This window comes from Pleurodeles waltl, chromosome 1_2, assembly GCF_031143425.1.
Source record: "Pleurodeles waltl isolate 20211129_DDA chromosome 1_2, aPleWal1.hap1.20221129, whole genome shotgun sequence".
Taxonomy (NCBI): domain Eukaryota; kingdom Metazoa; phylum Chordata; class Amphibia; order Caudata; family Salamandridae; genus Pleurodeles; species Pleurodeles waltl.
This window is the reverse complement of record NC_090437.1, coordinates 455578306-455592541: the sequence shown is the minus strand read 5'-3', so window position 1 is coordinate 455592541 and position 14236 is coordinate 455578306.

Sequence of the window (14236 nt, the reverse complement as noted above, 5' to 3'; positions counted from 1 at the left end):
AATTCTAAATACCATAAACAATCTAACACTGAATCAAACTCCAGACTGAATACAATTTCAAAACTTTATTGCAAACTTGAAATCAACATCACATAAATGGTACACAAAACTATATTATACACATACATAAAAACCATAGGTTGACCAAAACGTCTTAAAATAATTAACCTACTAAACATCATTATTGTTAGACACTCCAAAAGAATAATAGAGATTAGCAATTGAACAATATGCACATTATTATTAAATTTCCAGACGCATGACATTGTGACCTCTCAGGGAAATTGCATTGGATCAGATCTTATCCTTTTCTCCCAGGTACATTTGTGTGATTACTGTCATAGAACCAATTCATCTAAAGGGAGTTCTCTCCTGTCAGGTGATGTCCCTGTTCACCAAGTAATTAAGGTGTTGTGTAGAAGGGAGACAGGACTATCTGTTAGTAACTGGGCATTCCATCAAAACAAGTGATCAGTACAAAATGCTGTTTCTTTTTTTGCTCTTGTTTTGAGGATATCCATGTGTTCTGTGTTCTGAGGAAAGCCCTTAAATTGTGTGGGTTCAAAACGCATTGACAATATAGACCATCTTGAGAGCGCTATTGGAGATGAATGGGCCTTCAGGGAGAATTAAAAGCAATGGCCCTCATTTTGACATTGGCAGTAAATCCCACGTACCGCCACACTGACTGCCACCAACATATTGCTTCTGTGGCGGATATCCACTCACCTAATTATGACACACACACACCAATCCAGCCACATAAACAAATCTGCCACACCAAAGGTCATTGATAAACTGGTGGTATCAAAACCCACACCGTTACGCCAACAGAACTACGCCCATCACATTATGACCCACGAATCACCACAGCGGACATTCAACAACAGTAAACCATTAGCAGTACATACTGCTGCGCTCAAAATACACACACTCAAACAAAACAACACCACATTGGACAATTCAAACATCACACACCTGACAACTATACCCACACAACTATAAAACACACACACACATTACCCACAACCCTTTACCATTCCAAATCATTGGCACGAAACAGACACCACAACCACAGACAAGACCAGAGCCACACACCACCATCACCTGTACACCACCCACTCACCTTACATCACACACCCCAACACATCACCCTACACACCCTCCCCCACACTACTCACACAACACCCATGGCACCACAGAGACACCCCCGATTCTCAGAGAAGGAGCTAAGGGTCATGGTGGAGGAAATCATCCGGGTAGAGCCACAGCTATTTGGAGCAGAGGTGCAGCAGATATCCATTGCAAGGAAGATGGAGCTATGGCGGAAGATCATGGACAGGGTCAACGCCGTGGGACAGCACCCAAGAACCAGGAATGACATCAGGAAGAGGTGAAACAACCTACGGGGGAGGGTACATTTCATTGCAGCAAGACACCAACTCGCTGTACAGAGAACGGGCGGTGGACCCCACCTCCTCCCCCACAACTAACAACATGGGAGGAGCAAGTCTTGGCAATCATGCATCCTGAGGTCACCGGCACCCCTCTCCCTGCAGAAGGAGGACCACCCCACAAACGTTCCCTGTGATCCAGGCAGAAGCAAGAGACTATTGCCAAGACCCTCGCCAGGAAATTAGACTCTCCTGATTGTCACTCTTGTGTCCCACTCTGTCACCCTGTCCACCTTGAACTGCTATTGCTCCCCTTCCTATGTCCCCTTGGACAATGCACCTGTGCTACCAATAGACTGGAACTATCCCCTGGACTTTCCTCCACCATCACCCCAGCCCAATGCACTTGCCCCTCTACCGTTTAGCACTTAAATAAACACCCTTTGAAAAAATACAAGTAATTTAAGTATAGATTCATTTAACCAGGGTAAAACATTGCATTCCAATTGTACAGTAATGTTCACATTGGAAATACCTGTAGTTGGCTGCAGTGATCACACCAGGAGTGATAGTGGGGCACTAACATCTGCATCTTACCAAAGGGTACAGTGAGTGGGCATAGAAGTGGGAAATAACAGCATGCCAGTGACAAAGATAAACAAGAAAATGTCAATGAAAGAATAAGTAACACTGTCCTACCTGTGTGTCATTGGAAGTATTGTCTGATCACTGCAGTTCTGTTGTCCTCATCTTCATCCTCTGCCTCCTCATCCTCACTGTCCACAGGGTCCACTGCTGCCACACGGCCATCTCCAGCCTCCTCCTCCTGAAGAAAAGCCACATGGTGTCTCAAGGCAAGGTTGTGCAACACAAATTTCTGGCAGACCTTCTTGGGTGAGTAACACAGGGATCAACCTGTTAGATGGAGACACTGACACCTCACATTCAGAAGGCCAAAGGTACGTTCTATTATCCTTCTTGTACGCCCATGTACCTCATTGTAACGTTCTTCTGCCTTTGTCCTGGGATTCCTCACAGGTGTCAGTAGCCATGATAGGTTGGGGTAACCAGAGTCACCTGCAAATATGGAGGGACAACATTTAGCCACACACTATCCCATATGGCCTACAGCATACCCATACACCAACATCCACTGGGTGGGGACCAGGGCTCACCTATTAGCTACACCCTGTGCCTCTGTAGTTGGGCCATAACATTTGGGATGCTGCTATTCCTCAGGATAAAGGCATCATGCACAGACCCAGGATACTTAGCAGTGACATGGGAGATGTACTGGTCCGCCAGGCATACCATCCGGACATTCATGGAATGAAAACTCTTTTGATTTCTGAATACCTGTTCATTTTGACGGATGGGGGACAAATGTAATATGTGTTCCATCAATTGCCCCAATTATGCTGGGGATATGTCCCATTGCATATAAGTCAGCTTTCACTGTGGCCAAATCCTCCACCTTGGGGAAAACAATGTAGCTGCACATGTGTTTAACCAGGGCGCACAACACTCTGGTCAGCATTATTGAGAACATTGGCTGTGACATTCCTGCAACCAAGCCCATTGTCACTTGGAAAGAACCTGTTGCCAAGAACTAGAGCACTGATAGGACTTGCACAAGAGGGGGGATCCCAGTGGGGTGACGGATAGCAGATATCACGTCAGGCTCCAGTTGGGCACACAGCTCAGTGATTGTGGCCCTGTCAAGTCTGTAGGTGAGGATAATGTGCCTATCCTCCATTGTTGCCAAGTCCACCAGGGATCGGTACACGGGGGTATGTCTCCATCTCCTATCCATCCGCAGTGGTAGCAATCTATGGGGCTAAAGAGTGAGGAGCTGGTCACAAACTGTACATTTGGGCCACAACAGTGCAATGCTCGATGTTATTTTGAAAATGTATATGTGGCATTTGCCCTGTATGTCCAATTGTGAACTGTGACACAGTTATAATCCAGGGCCTGCCCTCCTACCCCCCTGACATGGCGTCCACCTGTCCTGTGTGGAGGGACAGGTGGAAGTGAGGTAATTCTGCTGACATTGTGCGCCGTTGAGGGAGGCGGTCAGGAACCACTGTGCAATGCCTCATTGGATAATATTGGCCCCTTTGGGGTACAGTGGCCAATGGTGATGTATGCCGGTGGTGATGGTATGTACCGCTGCGGACATTACCGCCATTTTCTATCTGTTCTCTCACTTACTTCCTGGCCTTCAACAGGAGAGGACCTACATTGCATGTGCTACTGTGACCTGTGTCTGGAACCTACCATAGTGTGTGTGACTGGGGAAAGGGCCCCTGCCTTCACCTCAGTGGAGTTGGAACAACTTGTGGATGGGGTCCTACCCCAGTACGGACTGCTGCATGGGCCTCCAGACCAACAGTTGAGTACACTGTGAGAACGATGCATATGGCATGAATGAATGGAGTGGTGTGTGTGAAGGCCTTTTGTAGGGGGTTGGTGGATGTCCCCTGTGTGGCGTGCAGCTTGTGTGCTGGGCCCTGTGTGTGCAAATGGCAATGTGAAGGGGTATGGTGGGCCATACGTGTAACAGGCAGGAAGGTCTGACAAATGCCTTTCCCTGTGTGTATTCCTCTGCAGGTCAGTGCCCATCAAAAGAAGGGTATATGGCGTGCCATCGCCAAGGAGGTGCAGACCCCGGGGGTCTATGGCAGGCGGACCACCCACTGTCAGAAACTTTGGGAGGACCTGAGATGCTGGGCACAGAAGATTGCAGAGGCCCAGCTGCAGATGGACTCCCAATGAGGAAGGGATACCCATCGAACCCTGACCCCCCTGATGGCCTGCATACTGGTGGTGGCCTATCAAGAGCTGTATGGACACTTGAGGGCATCACAGCAGCCTCAAAGGGGTGAGTATAGTTCCCATCATTACAACTTACGCATGGTAGGGTGGTATCCAGGTGGGGGGGGGGTCTGTGGGTGCCCCTAGGTCAGTCCTGACATTGCAGAGTAGGTCCCATGTTGGGCAGGGTTCTGATATAATATTCAGTCCTACCTAGCTTGTAGGCATCCACTACTGGGCAGGGCTGTGTAGGTCCCAGGTCCCAGGTATGCTGCAGTTGGCGGTATGTGTCCCTCCCCATGCACTGGTGGCTAGCATTGTTACTGGTAGTGAATTGCACAGTGCGTAGGACTGTTTCCTGTGTGTGAGGGTGGTATGTACGCCAACAGTGGTGTTGGTGCAGCCATGGACCCAGTGTATCCTTTGTCTCTCCACCCTTTTTGTTTTGTCATCCTGTCCTTCTGTGCACTAGCATCTTCTGGCGGAGGAGCAAAGGCACCGGCGACCAAGGGAGCTGCATCCCACAAGACCCAGGAGGCAGAGTCCACCAACGGTGAGGGTACCAGTGGGATGGAGTGTGAGGGGAGCACCAGGGCTGAGACTGGAGGGGACAGTTCGGACACAGATACCTCCTCCGACGGAAGCTCCCTGGTGGTGGCGGACACTTCTGTGACCACCCCAGGTACGGGTACAGCCGCCACTCCGTACCAGCACCGCCCTTCCAGCAGCCCCTCATCGAGTTGCCTGTGCCCGCTCACCCAGGAAGGTGGGTATCTCCTTTGCCCCAGGCACCTCAAGCCCTACCCCAGGGAGCCCTGCTGCCCTAAGTGAGGAGGCTATTGACCTCCTGCGATCCATCTCTGTTGGGCAGTCAACCATTGTGAATGCCAACCAGGGGCTGGCAGCCCTAATGCAACAGAACAATGCATTTCTGGAGGGCATTCACACTGGTTTGGCGGCCCAACAGAAATCAACCCAGGCTCTGGCCTCCTCTCTGATTGCAGCCATTGTCCCTCTTTCTACCCTCCCCCCTCCAACTTCCTCTTCCCAATCCCATTCCCCTCAACCCCAACCTATCCCGACACAGGCAGACGAGCATGCACACAGGACACAAGAGTGGTACAAGCAAATACAAGCACCACACATCATCCCACAGGCACTCACAAACACCATCCAGGTGCAGACACACCAACATCCACTGCCTCCACTGTGTCCCCCTCCACCTCCTCCTACACCTCCCTCCCAGTTGCATCTACACTCCCACCTGCATACACTAAATCCTCATCTACTACCGCCATCACCAACACACCTATCAGAACACACACCTCATTGGCAGACACAACCACATCAGCCATGCAGACATCCCCTGTGCCCTCTCCCACTGTGTCTGTCCCCCCTCCCAAGGTACAAAAACGCAAGCACTCAGACACCCAACAGTCATCCACCTCACAATAGCATCCAGCCCATGCACCTGCACCCAAACACAGCAGACAGACACCTCACACAACCACCCCCTTTTTCTCCACTCCCAATCCTTCTCCCTCTTCCTGCCCCAATGTCCCTAAGCAGCTTTTCCTCTCCACCATTGACCTCTTCCCTCCCACTCCCACCGCCCAGTAGTGTCCACTTCCACTCGTGGTGGTAAAGGATCCCGGACACCAGGCATCCTCAAGGAAAGGGTGCCTGCCCCAAGTGCTGCCCGGAAGGGCAAGGAGCCCTCCCCAGGTGCTGCCCTGAAGGCCAAGGTGCCATCCCAGCTGCTGCCAGGAATGGCTAGGAGCCTGCCCAAGTGCTGCCCTGAAGGCCAAAGTGCCATCCCCAACTGCTGCCAGGAAGGGCAAGGAGCCTGCCCCAAGTGCTGCCAAGAAGAGCAAGGAGCCATCCCCAGCTGCTGCCAGGAAGGGAAAGGGACCTGCACAAGCAGGCAGGAAGGACAAGGGGCCTGGTGCTGGGACTCAGTCAGAGCCCCCATCAACAACCATGGTTGTGCAGCCGTCCGAGGCTGCAGGTGATGGGCAGGAGCTTCCCCCCACAAACACCACCAGCAGCAGCACCACCCCCACCAGCATTGGGCAGCCGTCCGAGGCTGTAGGGGATGGACAGAAGCTTCCCCTCACAACCACCAGCAACACCACTGCCACCACTGAGCAGCCGTCACTGCTGGTGGACGGTATGTAGACCTGCCTCCATGGGCTGTTGTGCGACCTGCCTCCTGCAAATCCTGTGGGTATGGCACCCACCTGAGGGACTGTGACCTTGCACTCACCAGGATCAGATGCAGAGGGCACAACGCCCCCTCCAGAACCAGTGGGTATGGCACCCACTCACCCCATCCTCAGCAGGATCAGAAACACAGGGCACAAAGCCCCCTCCAGAACCAGTGGGTGTGGCACCCACTCACCCCATCCTCAGCAGGATCAGAAGCACAGGGCACGATGCCCCCTCCAGAACCAGTGGGTATGGCATCCACTCACCCCGTCCAGAGCCAGTGGTCTTCTTTCATCTGCCAGCTGAGGTGCCCCCCATAACCCCTTAGGTGCCTGCCTATTTTCCAACTAATGCCCCGGCAGTGTTCTCTCCTTGTTGGTGCAGGAGACAAGTGGGGCCTTGGACTTTGTCATGTGGCTCTGCAGCCCACCACATAGAGGACTGGGCAGTGTCCCTTGAACTGTACATATGTATATAGTTTTAGATTGAATGTTCATATTTTTTACTGTATTTATATTACTTCCCTCACTTTCATCTCTTTGTGTTGTCCTTGCTTTATTCATGAGGGGTACGGGCTAAAAAATATTTCCTACTGCATCTGATTGTGTGTATGGTGTTGGGGGTGAGTGGGTGTGTTGTGCATGTGTGTGTCACTCTCTTTCCCCCCCCCTCCCCTGTGTTCTAGGCGGCTGCACTCACCGTGGTCGTCTTCGCCATCATTGGTGTTCGTGGTGGAGCAGGACGTAAAATATCATAGGGAAGATTTGCAGCTCAGGCTCCATTGCGTCATGGTTGTTCCTTGTGTCTCCAAAGGTGAGTCCTTTTACTTCTGTGTTCTGTTTCCATCAGGCTTTTGCTGTCGTTGGTACCACCCCAGAAAAGATGGCGGATTAGTGTCTCATAATATGGTGGGCGGAAAATTGACCTCTGCCTGGCTGTAGCCGGCTACCACCTGTTGTTTCTGCCCTGGCGGTCAGTGTGGTAAAGTGGCTGTCTATCTGATTTTGCACCGCCATGGTCATAATTTGGCGGTGGTTACCGCCAGACTGTTGGCAGTAGTTACTGCCACTTTATCACTGACCGCCAGGATTGTAATGAGGGCCAATGTCTTTTAACATACATTGCCCCTGGTTGGGTCATATAAAACAGTTACAATTGGCCAATCTATTTTGAGCTGTTAAGTGTTGAGCTGCTAATGATTTGAAATTCATTCCAGCTCTTTGCCTTACTTAAAAATTTGGTTCCCAACCTAGATTCTTTTTTTTTAGTAATGGATGTTATTTCATGCAAGTAATTTGTATGACATAAATGTATTTTATATGTCATGAAAGTATTTTATATGTCATAAATGTTTTATGTAGTGCCAAACCATCATGTTAAGTTTTTGTGCATTGCTTGTTTGTCTTTTTTGTGTGGCAGTTCATTGGATATATTTGATTTAATTCTTACTAAAAGTTTATAATTAAACTGTTGGATGGGTAATTTAGTAGTGCCCTCTCTTATTGTTGTCAAAACATTTTCTCGAAGTGCTTACAGTGTTTGTTCAGTTTTTTTATTGATTTATATTGGCCTAGCCTCACTGTCCAATAAGCCAGACCCGTCTTCCTTTGCAATATACTTTTAAAAAGTTGCCATTTTTTGTCCTAACCATTTGGTGTCTCAAGTCCGTCTTTTGGGTCCGATGACTTGGTGCAGTTGGCACTGGACCTTTGTGTGTCTCTACCAGACAGCAACAGAATACTGGAACTGTGTATTGGCAGGATGGGACATCCAGGTTATGATGGAGGGGGCCCGAGCTGTTACCTGTCAAACTTGCACTTCAAAGACACTCCTTCGGCACCCACACGCATGGGTCTTCTCACTAGTCTATTGTGCACCCAGACAGACTGGGATCAAAGCAGGGAGGCAGGAAATTCCAGACACCTCTTTGGGAGGGAAACTCCAGAAACATCTCCTACTTCAAAGAGTGCATCTAGTATAAAAATAGGACCCTCAGACCCACACTTCAGTACAATATTGGACCTGTGGTTTCTACAAAAAAAGAATGCTCCTGCTGCCCTAGGACTACCCTGCTGCCTGAGGCCTGCTCTGCTGTCTGAGAAAGAAGACCGGACCTGTTTTCGTCATTCTAGGCTGAGTGACTTCAAGAGCCAGCTGACTGACCTCATGTTCTGAGCTACAGGGACACAACAACCTTCAGAGGCCTCCCTGACACTGCCCAACTGACATGCTGCACTGGGCCTGCCTGGACCTGCAACTGGACCTGCCTGAGCCTTGCTTGCCTCTACTAGAGTGAGCTCCTGATCAGAAGAGTTGCCTTCTCATGTCCTGGACCACTGGCTGGCATCAGAGAGAGCTCTCCTGTCCAAACTGATGGTTGCACCCAAGCTGGCATAAACCAAACAAAAGCCCCTCAAAGCTTCTCCACAAAGATGCCAGCCTCATTGGAACTGATGTCGAGTGATGCAAAGATTCACCACACACTTCCTCGGAACCAACTCAGAGTGACACAAAGCCCGACAATACATCGCTGCACATCTTCACAGAGACTGATACCAGATGATGCAAAGCAATGCTACGCAGAATGCACAGCAAGGATATACAGTACAACTCTCAGTGGGGGAAACTTGGTCCTGTTCCAGGAGCATGCTCCACCATGGTTGTCCTAACCCTGTGACTTTGTCCTAGTCCAGCACGACCAGATAGCCACAGTTGGTGCTTTGAACCTTTTGGCACTACTTTTAGCTGAAATCTGTAAAATGACATATCAACAGTTCTAATGATGGGATTTGTGGTGTTTTGGTTTTAAATAATTTATTACATATTACTCAATTTTTCTGAATTGTTGTGGGATTTTCCTTGTGTTGTGTTTTCACTTTGTTACTGGTTTTGCAATGCATAAATACTTTACACATTGCTTCTAAGTTAAACCTGATTGTTTTTTGCTAAGCTACCAGAGGGTAAAACACAGGTTAATTCAGTGACATTTTGAGGTTCACCCTGACAAGAATTGTGGATGTTGCTTGACAATGGTTTCACCCCCTTCAACCAGCAACCCGGTTTCTCACACCAGCCCTTCAGGCAAAGCCAGACTGCCTTATAGACAAGTTTTTACCTATCAACTGAGAAGAAGCCCACAGAAATACCACATTTTGTAAAGATTTGTATCTAATAAATCAGCTGTGTCAAAAGGTCAGGAACACCTGCAATAATGTTGTCTGACCATAGAGAAGAGAATAGCCTGAGAAGTTATATATGTAACTGCTTGATGGAATACAGGCTATCTGAGTTTTGACCATTCGACTGCTTGCCTAATTTAGAGTGGGCAGTTGAATGGCCTGTTTGGGATAAGGGACAGTAAAATAATTTAAATAACCTCTACAAAGCTTCTTTGTTGTGGGGTCATTCGTTTTTGCTTTTTTCAAAAAATAAATTCTGCTTTGGGATTTTATTTTTAATAAAAAAACAATTCTCTCTGTCAAAATTTTAAGATACTGACATGAACTGCTGCGAAGGCTGTTCCTGGCAATGTTAAGGGAAATATGCAGGGACAACAGCCAACTCTAAATATGTAGGATGGGTACTCCATCAGGGCAACTGAGTATTATACTCCATCACTCTGATAAAGTAAAGCCCATCCTCTGCACTATAAATCAGGGTACAGTCCGGTACACAAATATGAACACAGGAGTAAGTCTTGTTGAACTTTTCATTTGGCTGTGATCTGTATGTGCTCATTAAATATAATCAGGTCCAATATGGTGGTCTTTGCAAACCATAAAGGCGCAGTCTGTTCTTGGTAGTGACTTACTGGCAGTTTTCACTCTCTTCACTCTGGTAAAGTAATACATCTTTGCAAAAAACAAAGATGCTCGTCTTCTCTTTTGTTGCGACATATGTAATCAGTCATGATTTATACGGTATTTTCTACACTGTAGCCCCCTTCTTTGAGATCATTGGTGATGTGTCCCTCTATCTTCCATCTTACCACCATTGATTCTTACATTATTGTAATATTTTACTTCTGGGAAACATATTGTAATACTTTTACCATGGTTCAGTAGCTGTACTGAGGAAGACGCAGTCATTAAAAACAAGCACATTAGGTGCTTCTGAAATATGCTTTATTTATGAGCACATATTCTGTATCTGCCCTCTACTACTATGAAGAGGTTGGGAGACAAGATTTCTGCTGCCCTACTCGTATCAGCAGTTGTTTCGACAGGTACCTTTCAAAGGTGCCAACTACGCCTGGTCTTACTGTCTCTTACTCAAAGTAGAGCTCTGGTCGTATCTGTCATTTGTGCGAGTAAGGACTATTGCAAGATCCTACACTGAAATATTTAGACCTCCTTTCCTTATCATCTTTAATTCATACAAAAGGATGCAGCCTTATTAGTTGATAGAGTATGTAAATTGCGTTCCACCTCTGTCATATGTACATCTCTATTCTGCCTTCCCATACAACAGCAGCCTTCATTCTTAGTAATATACATACTACCCCACTTCCTTCAGGATTGGACTCCTGAATTCATTCTCAAACATTTTAAAGAGACGCGTACCTTAAAGAATGCTTCATCACTCTTAGCTCTTTTTTACTGGATATCCTCAAACTGCATAAGGCAGGGGTTAATGGTCGTTGTTTTTCCGTAACCGCACCCATACTCTAGAACACACTTTCATTATATTTCCAGCAGTGCTCCATCCATCTAGAATTCATAAAAAAAGAAAAACACTCATTTCCATTAAAACCTAGGTCTAGTTTGTCCAGGCCTTAACCACTTTCGTTGGGCACCAGAAGGCCTAAGAATGACAATGTGCTCTATAAGCTGGTTTTTGCATAAGAAGCCATAGCTCACCATAACATAACATCAAATAACGTAACGTAACATACCAAAACATAACAATACATGTCATGACAAGGCTTAGCCTCACATAACATAACACACAGCAGAAAGAACAGAACAGAACAGAACAAAACATGTACATTTCCCAGTAGTCCTGTTGCAGAAAATCAAGAATGAACACCTTTGTTCTACATACATTTAAATAAAATTGTTTAAATAATTATGTTGCCGCTGCACAAAATGGTCAATGATCTCCAAACCTTGGTAGGGTTAATTACCAGTTTAAGTTATCTTAGACCATGCAGCTAATGGAAAAGTCTCATACACTTGAATACCGCTGAAAAGATTGCTACACTATACAGATCGAGCAATTTCCCGTTAGCTGACTAGAAGGCTCCAGTGATTTCTGTGAGAAGTCACGCGAGTTTCACCAAGAACAAATGCACACTAAAAAAACATAAAAAAGTAGAATATAACCTCATCGAATTAATTTAAGGCAATGAAGCAAAGTCATTAAAAAAATAGTATTTCTGTGCCAGTGAAATATTCAAATGCAAAGAGGGACTTTGTAAATTGTTTTTTGTTGACAACACTTTAATTCGTCTGTGGAAAATGTTGAAGTGTTTAATGCTTACGAGAAATTGCACCACATTATTTATTGTTGGTTTTTACTGTCATTTATAAATTTAATAATGTTTGGCAAATTGGAAGCTGTACACCGCGACTTACTGAAATATTTAGGCCTTATCAACAAACAGGACATTAGCAAAGGGAAACAGAAACAACCATTGTAAACAGATTTAGAAAGAAACCATCCTGCAATCCACAAAGGTCACTGGGCAATGCAAGTTCCATCTAAGAAACCAATAAGGCATCTCACTTCCCTTTCAAAAATACCATTAAAAATAGACACAAACGGTATAATTGCAAAGGGCAAACAGGAGACAATGAATGCACACAGGATGCATAAACACAAAGGTATTCACTGGCTGAATGTCCATGAGAAGACAACTGATGTAAATCTTAACTAAAGTTGTTTACTTGTCACAATATGCTAGCTATTAGTGTGCATTTTAAGTGTAAAATTCAGAAGGGGTGGAATAAAAAATAAATGCAGCAGAACATTTGTAAGTTGAGGAAGTCTAAACATCTTTTCAAAATATTTATAACGACAGAAAAAATGTAATGAACACAGATTCTGCGGTCTAATTATATCTGTGTTCTGCATGAAGCAAAAAGTACAGTAGCACCATGTTTTAAAATAGTGCGTGATTGGTATTACCGCCAAAACAGTGAATAATCCGTGCAGTAAAATAATATTTATGACATTTTCGTTATATAACCACAAATTGTAATGTGCACTTGCACTTTAACTCCCACATTGCCCTATGCAACTTGACTGACCTTGGGTTAGTAGGGCAGGGAGAGGAGTCCCTCCCTCTCTCAACTTTTTTTTAAAACTTATACTTGGACAAGAGCATTATAAGTGTTATGTTATGTTAAACTGCATTACAATTGGACAATTTTGTGAATGTATTATGTGTTTTATAATGTGTTTTATTGAGCATTATATTGCAATGTTTTTACTAATCAATCAATAAACATATTTGATTGTTTGGGTTATGCATTCCTACTCAAGATATCCTGATTTCTTACTGAATGTTTTTGGTATTGTATTCACTAGTGAATGTGCACGTTCTGAGAATTCTTGCTCTTGTCCTTTTGTCAGTTTAAATCCATGCAATCTATAGATTCTGCTGTGCAACTGATGGCAATGTGTCAGGCAAAAAGGTGCTTCAGTAAGTTAAACTTTCTTGCAAATGACCAATGGTTGTTTGATGGACCTACTCATAATGCACACAGTCTGAAAAAACTTTTATGGGTGCAACCTCTCGCACCTTTATTTTTTAGTTTGTTGAATGTTTGGGATCCAATCTCTTCTTAATTTGAAGATGAGGGTTAGTTACAGATGCCTTCCCCTGAAAACGATTCTGAGCTAATTTAATAAAGCCACACTCTTTTCTGCCCTCATTGCTGTCAGAGCTTGGTCTTTACAACAAAAATGAGGTGATAGATGGAATGTTTGAATTAATCTCAGCCACTGGCAAACACTATGGGCTGCATCCCAGTCCATTGTTTTTTGTCAAACCATGCAACTTCAGTTTGGACTCAGCCATATACAATCAGTCTTGACCCTGCTCCAATAGGAGCAGTCCAACTGAACAGCCAGGCTAGGTCCTCCCTGAACTGGAACAGAAGAAACCAGTTTTGCCCTGATTAGGGCTCATCAGTTGGGTTTAGCTTGGTTCAAGTGGCACAATGAGCATGGGGCCCATGTCTGGGCACACGTGTCATACTTAGGATGTAGACTGCAACCACAACAAGGTAATGGATGTAATGCTTGAATTAATCTTGAATTGGGTGGACGGACATATGGCCAAACCTCCGACTGCCTTTACTCTGTTGAGCCATCAGCGGGCTATGTCCGTGGTAGAGTTGGAGTAGTCTCCACCATTGGCACAATGAAGTTCTGCTTGACTCTAAATGAAGGGGTGTACATTCAGTCTGGCGGATAGGGTATTCCGTTGTGTAGCGTTGCGTTGCAATTACTCTGCCAAAATCTAAATTGGGCTGTGAGCCTTAAGGTTGAATTCTTGACTGAGAGAAGGAGAGAAATGTATTCACCTGATGCTTGGACTTTATTGGCTGCTAAATTTGACCTTCTTCTACTCAGAACGTTTCCTATCAGAACCAATTGAATCAATGAGACTAGGTTTGGGCTGGGAGGACAGATAATAGGCCCGGGCATCAAAATAAAAGGGGCCCCAATTACCGGATCTAATAGCTAGAAACTGTCCCACATTTCAAATCAGGGCAGATTTGAAGTCATAGAGACATGCTGTATAGGTGTTTTGCAAAATATGGAAGACTGCATGCATATGTGCTTGCTGCAGGCAATGATTGTGTTAA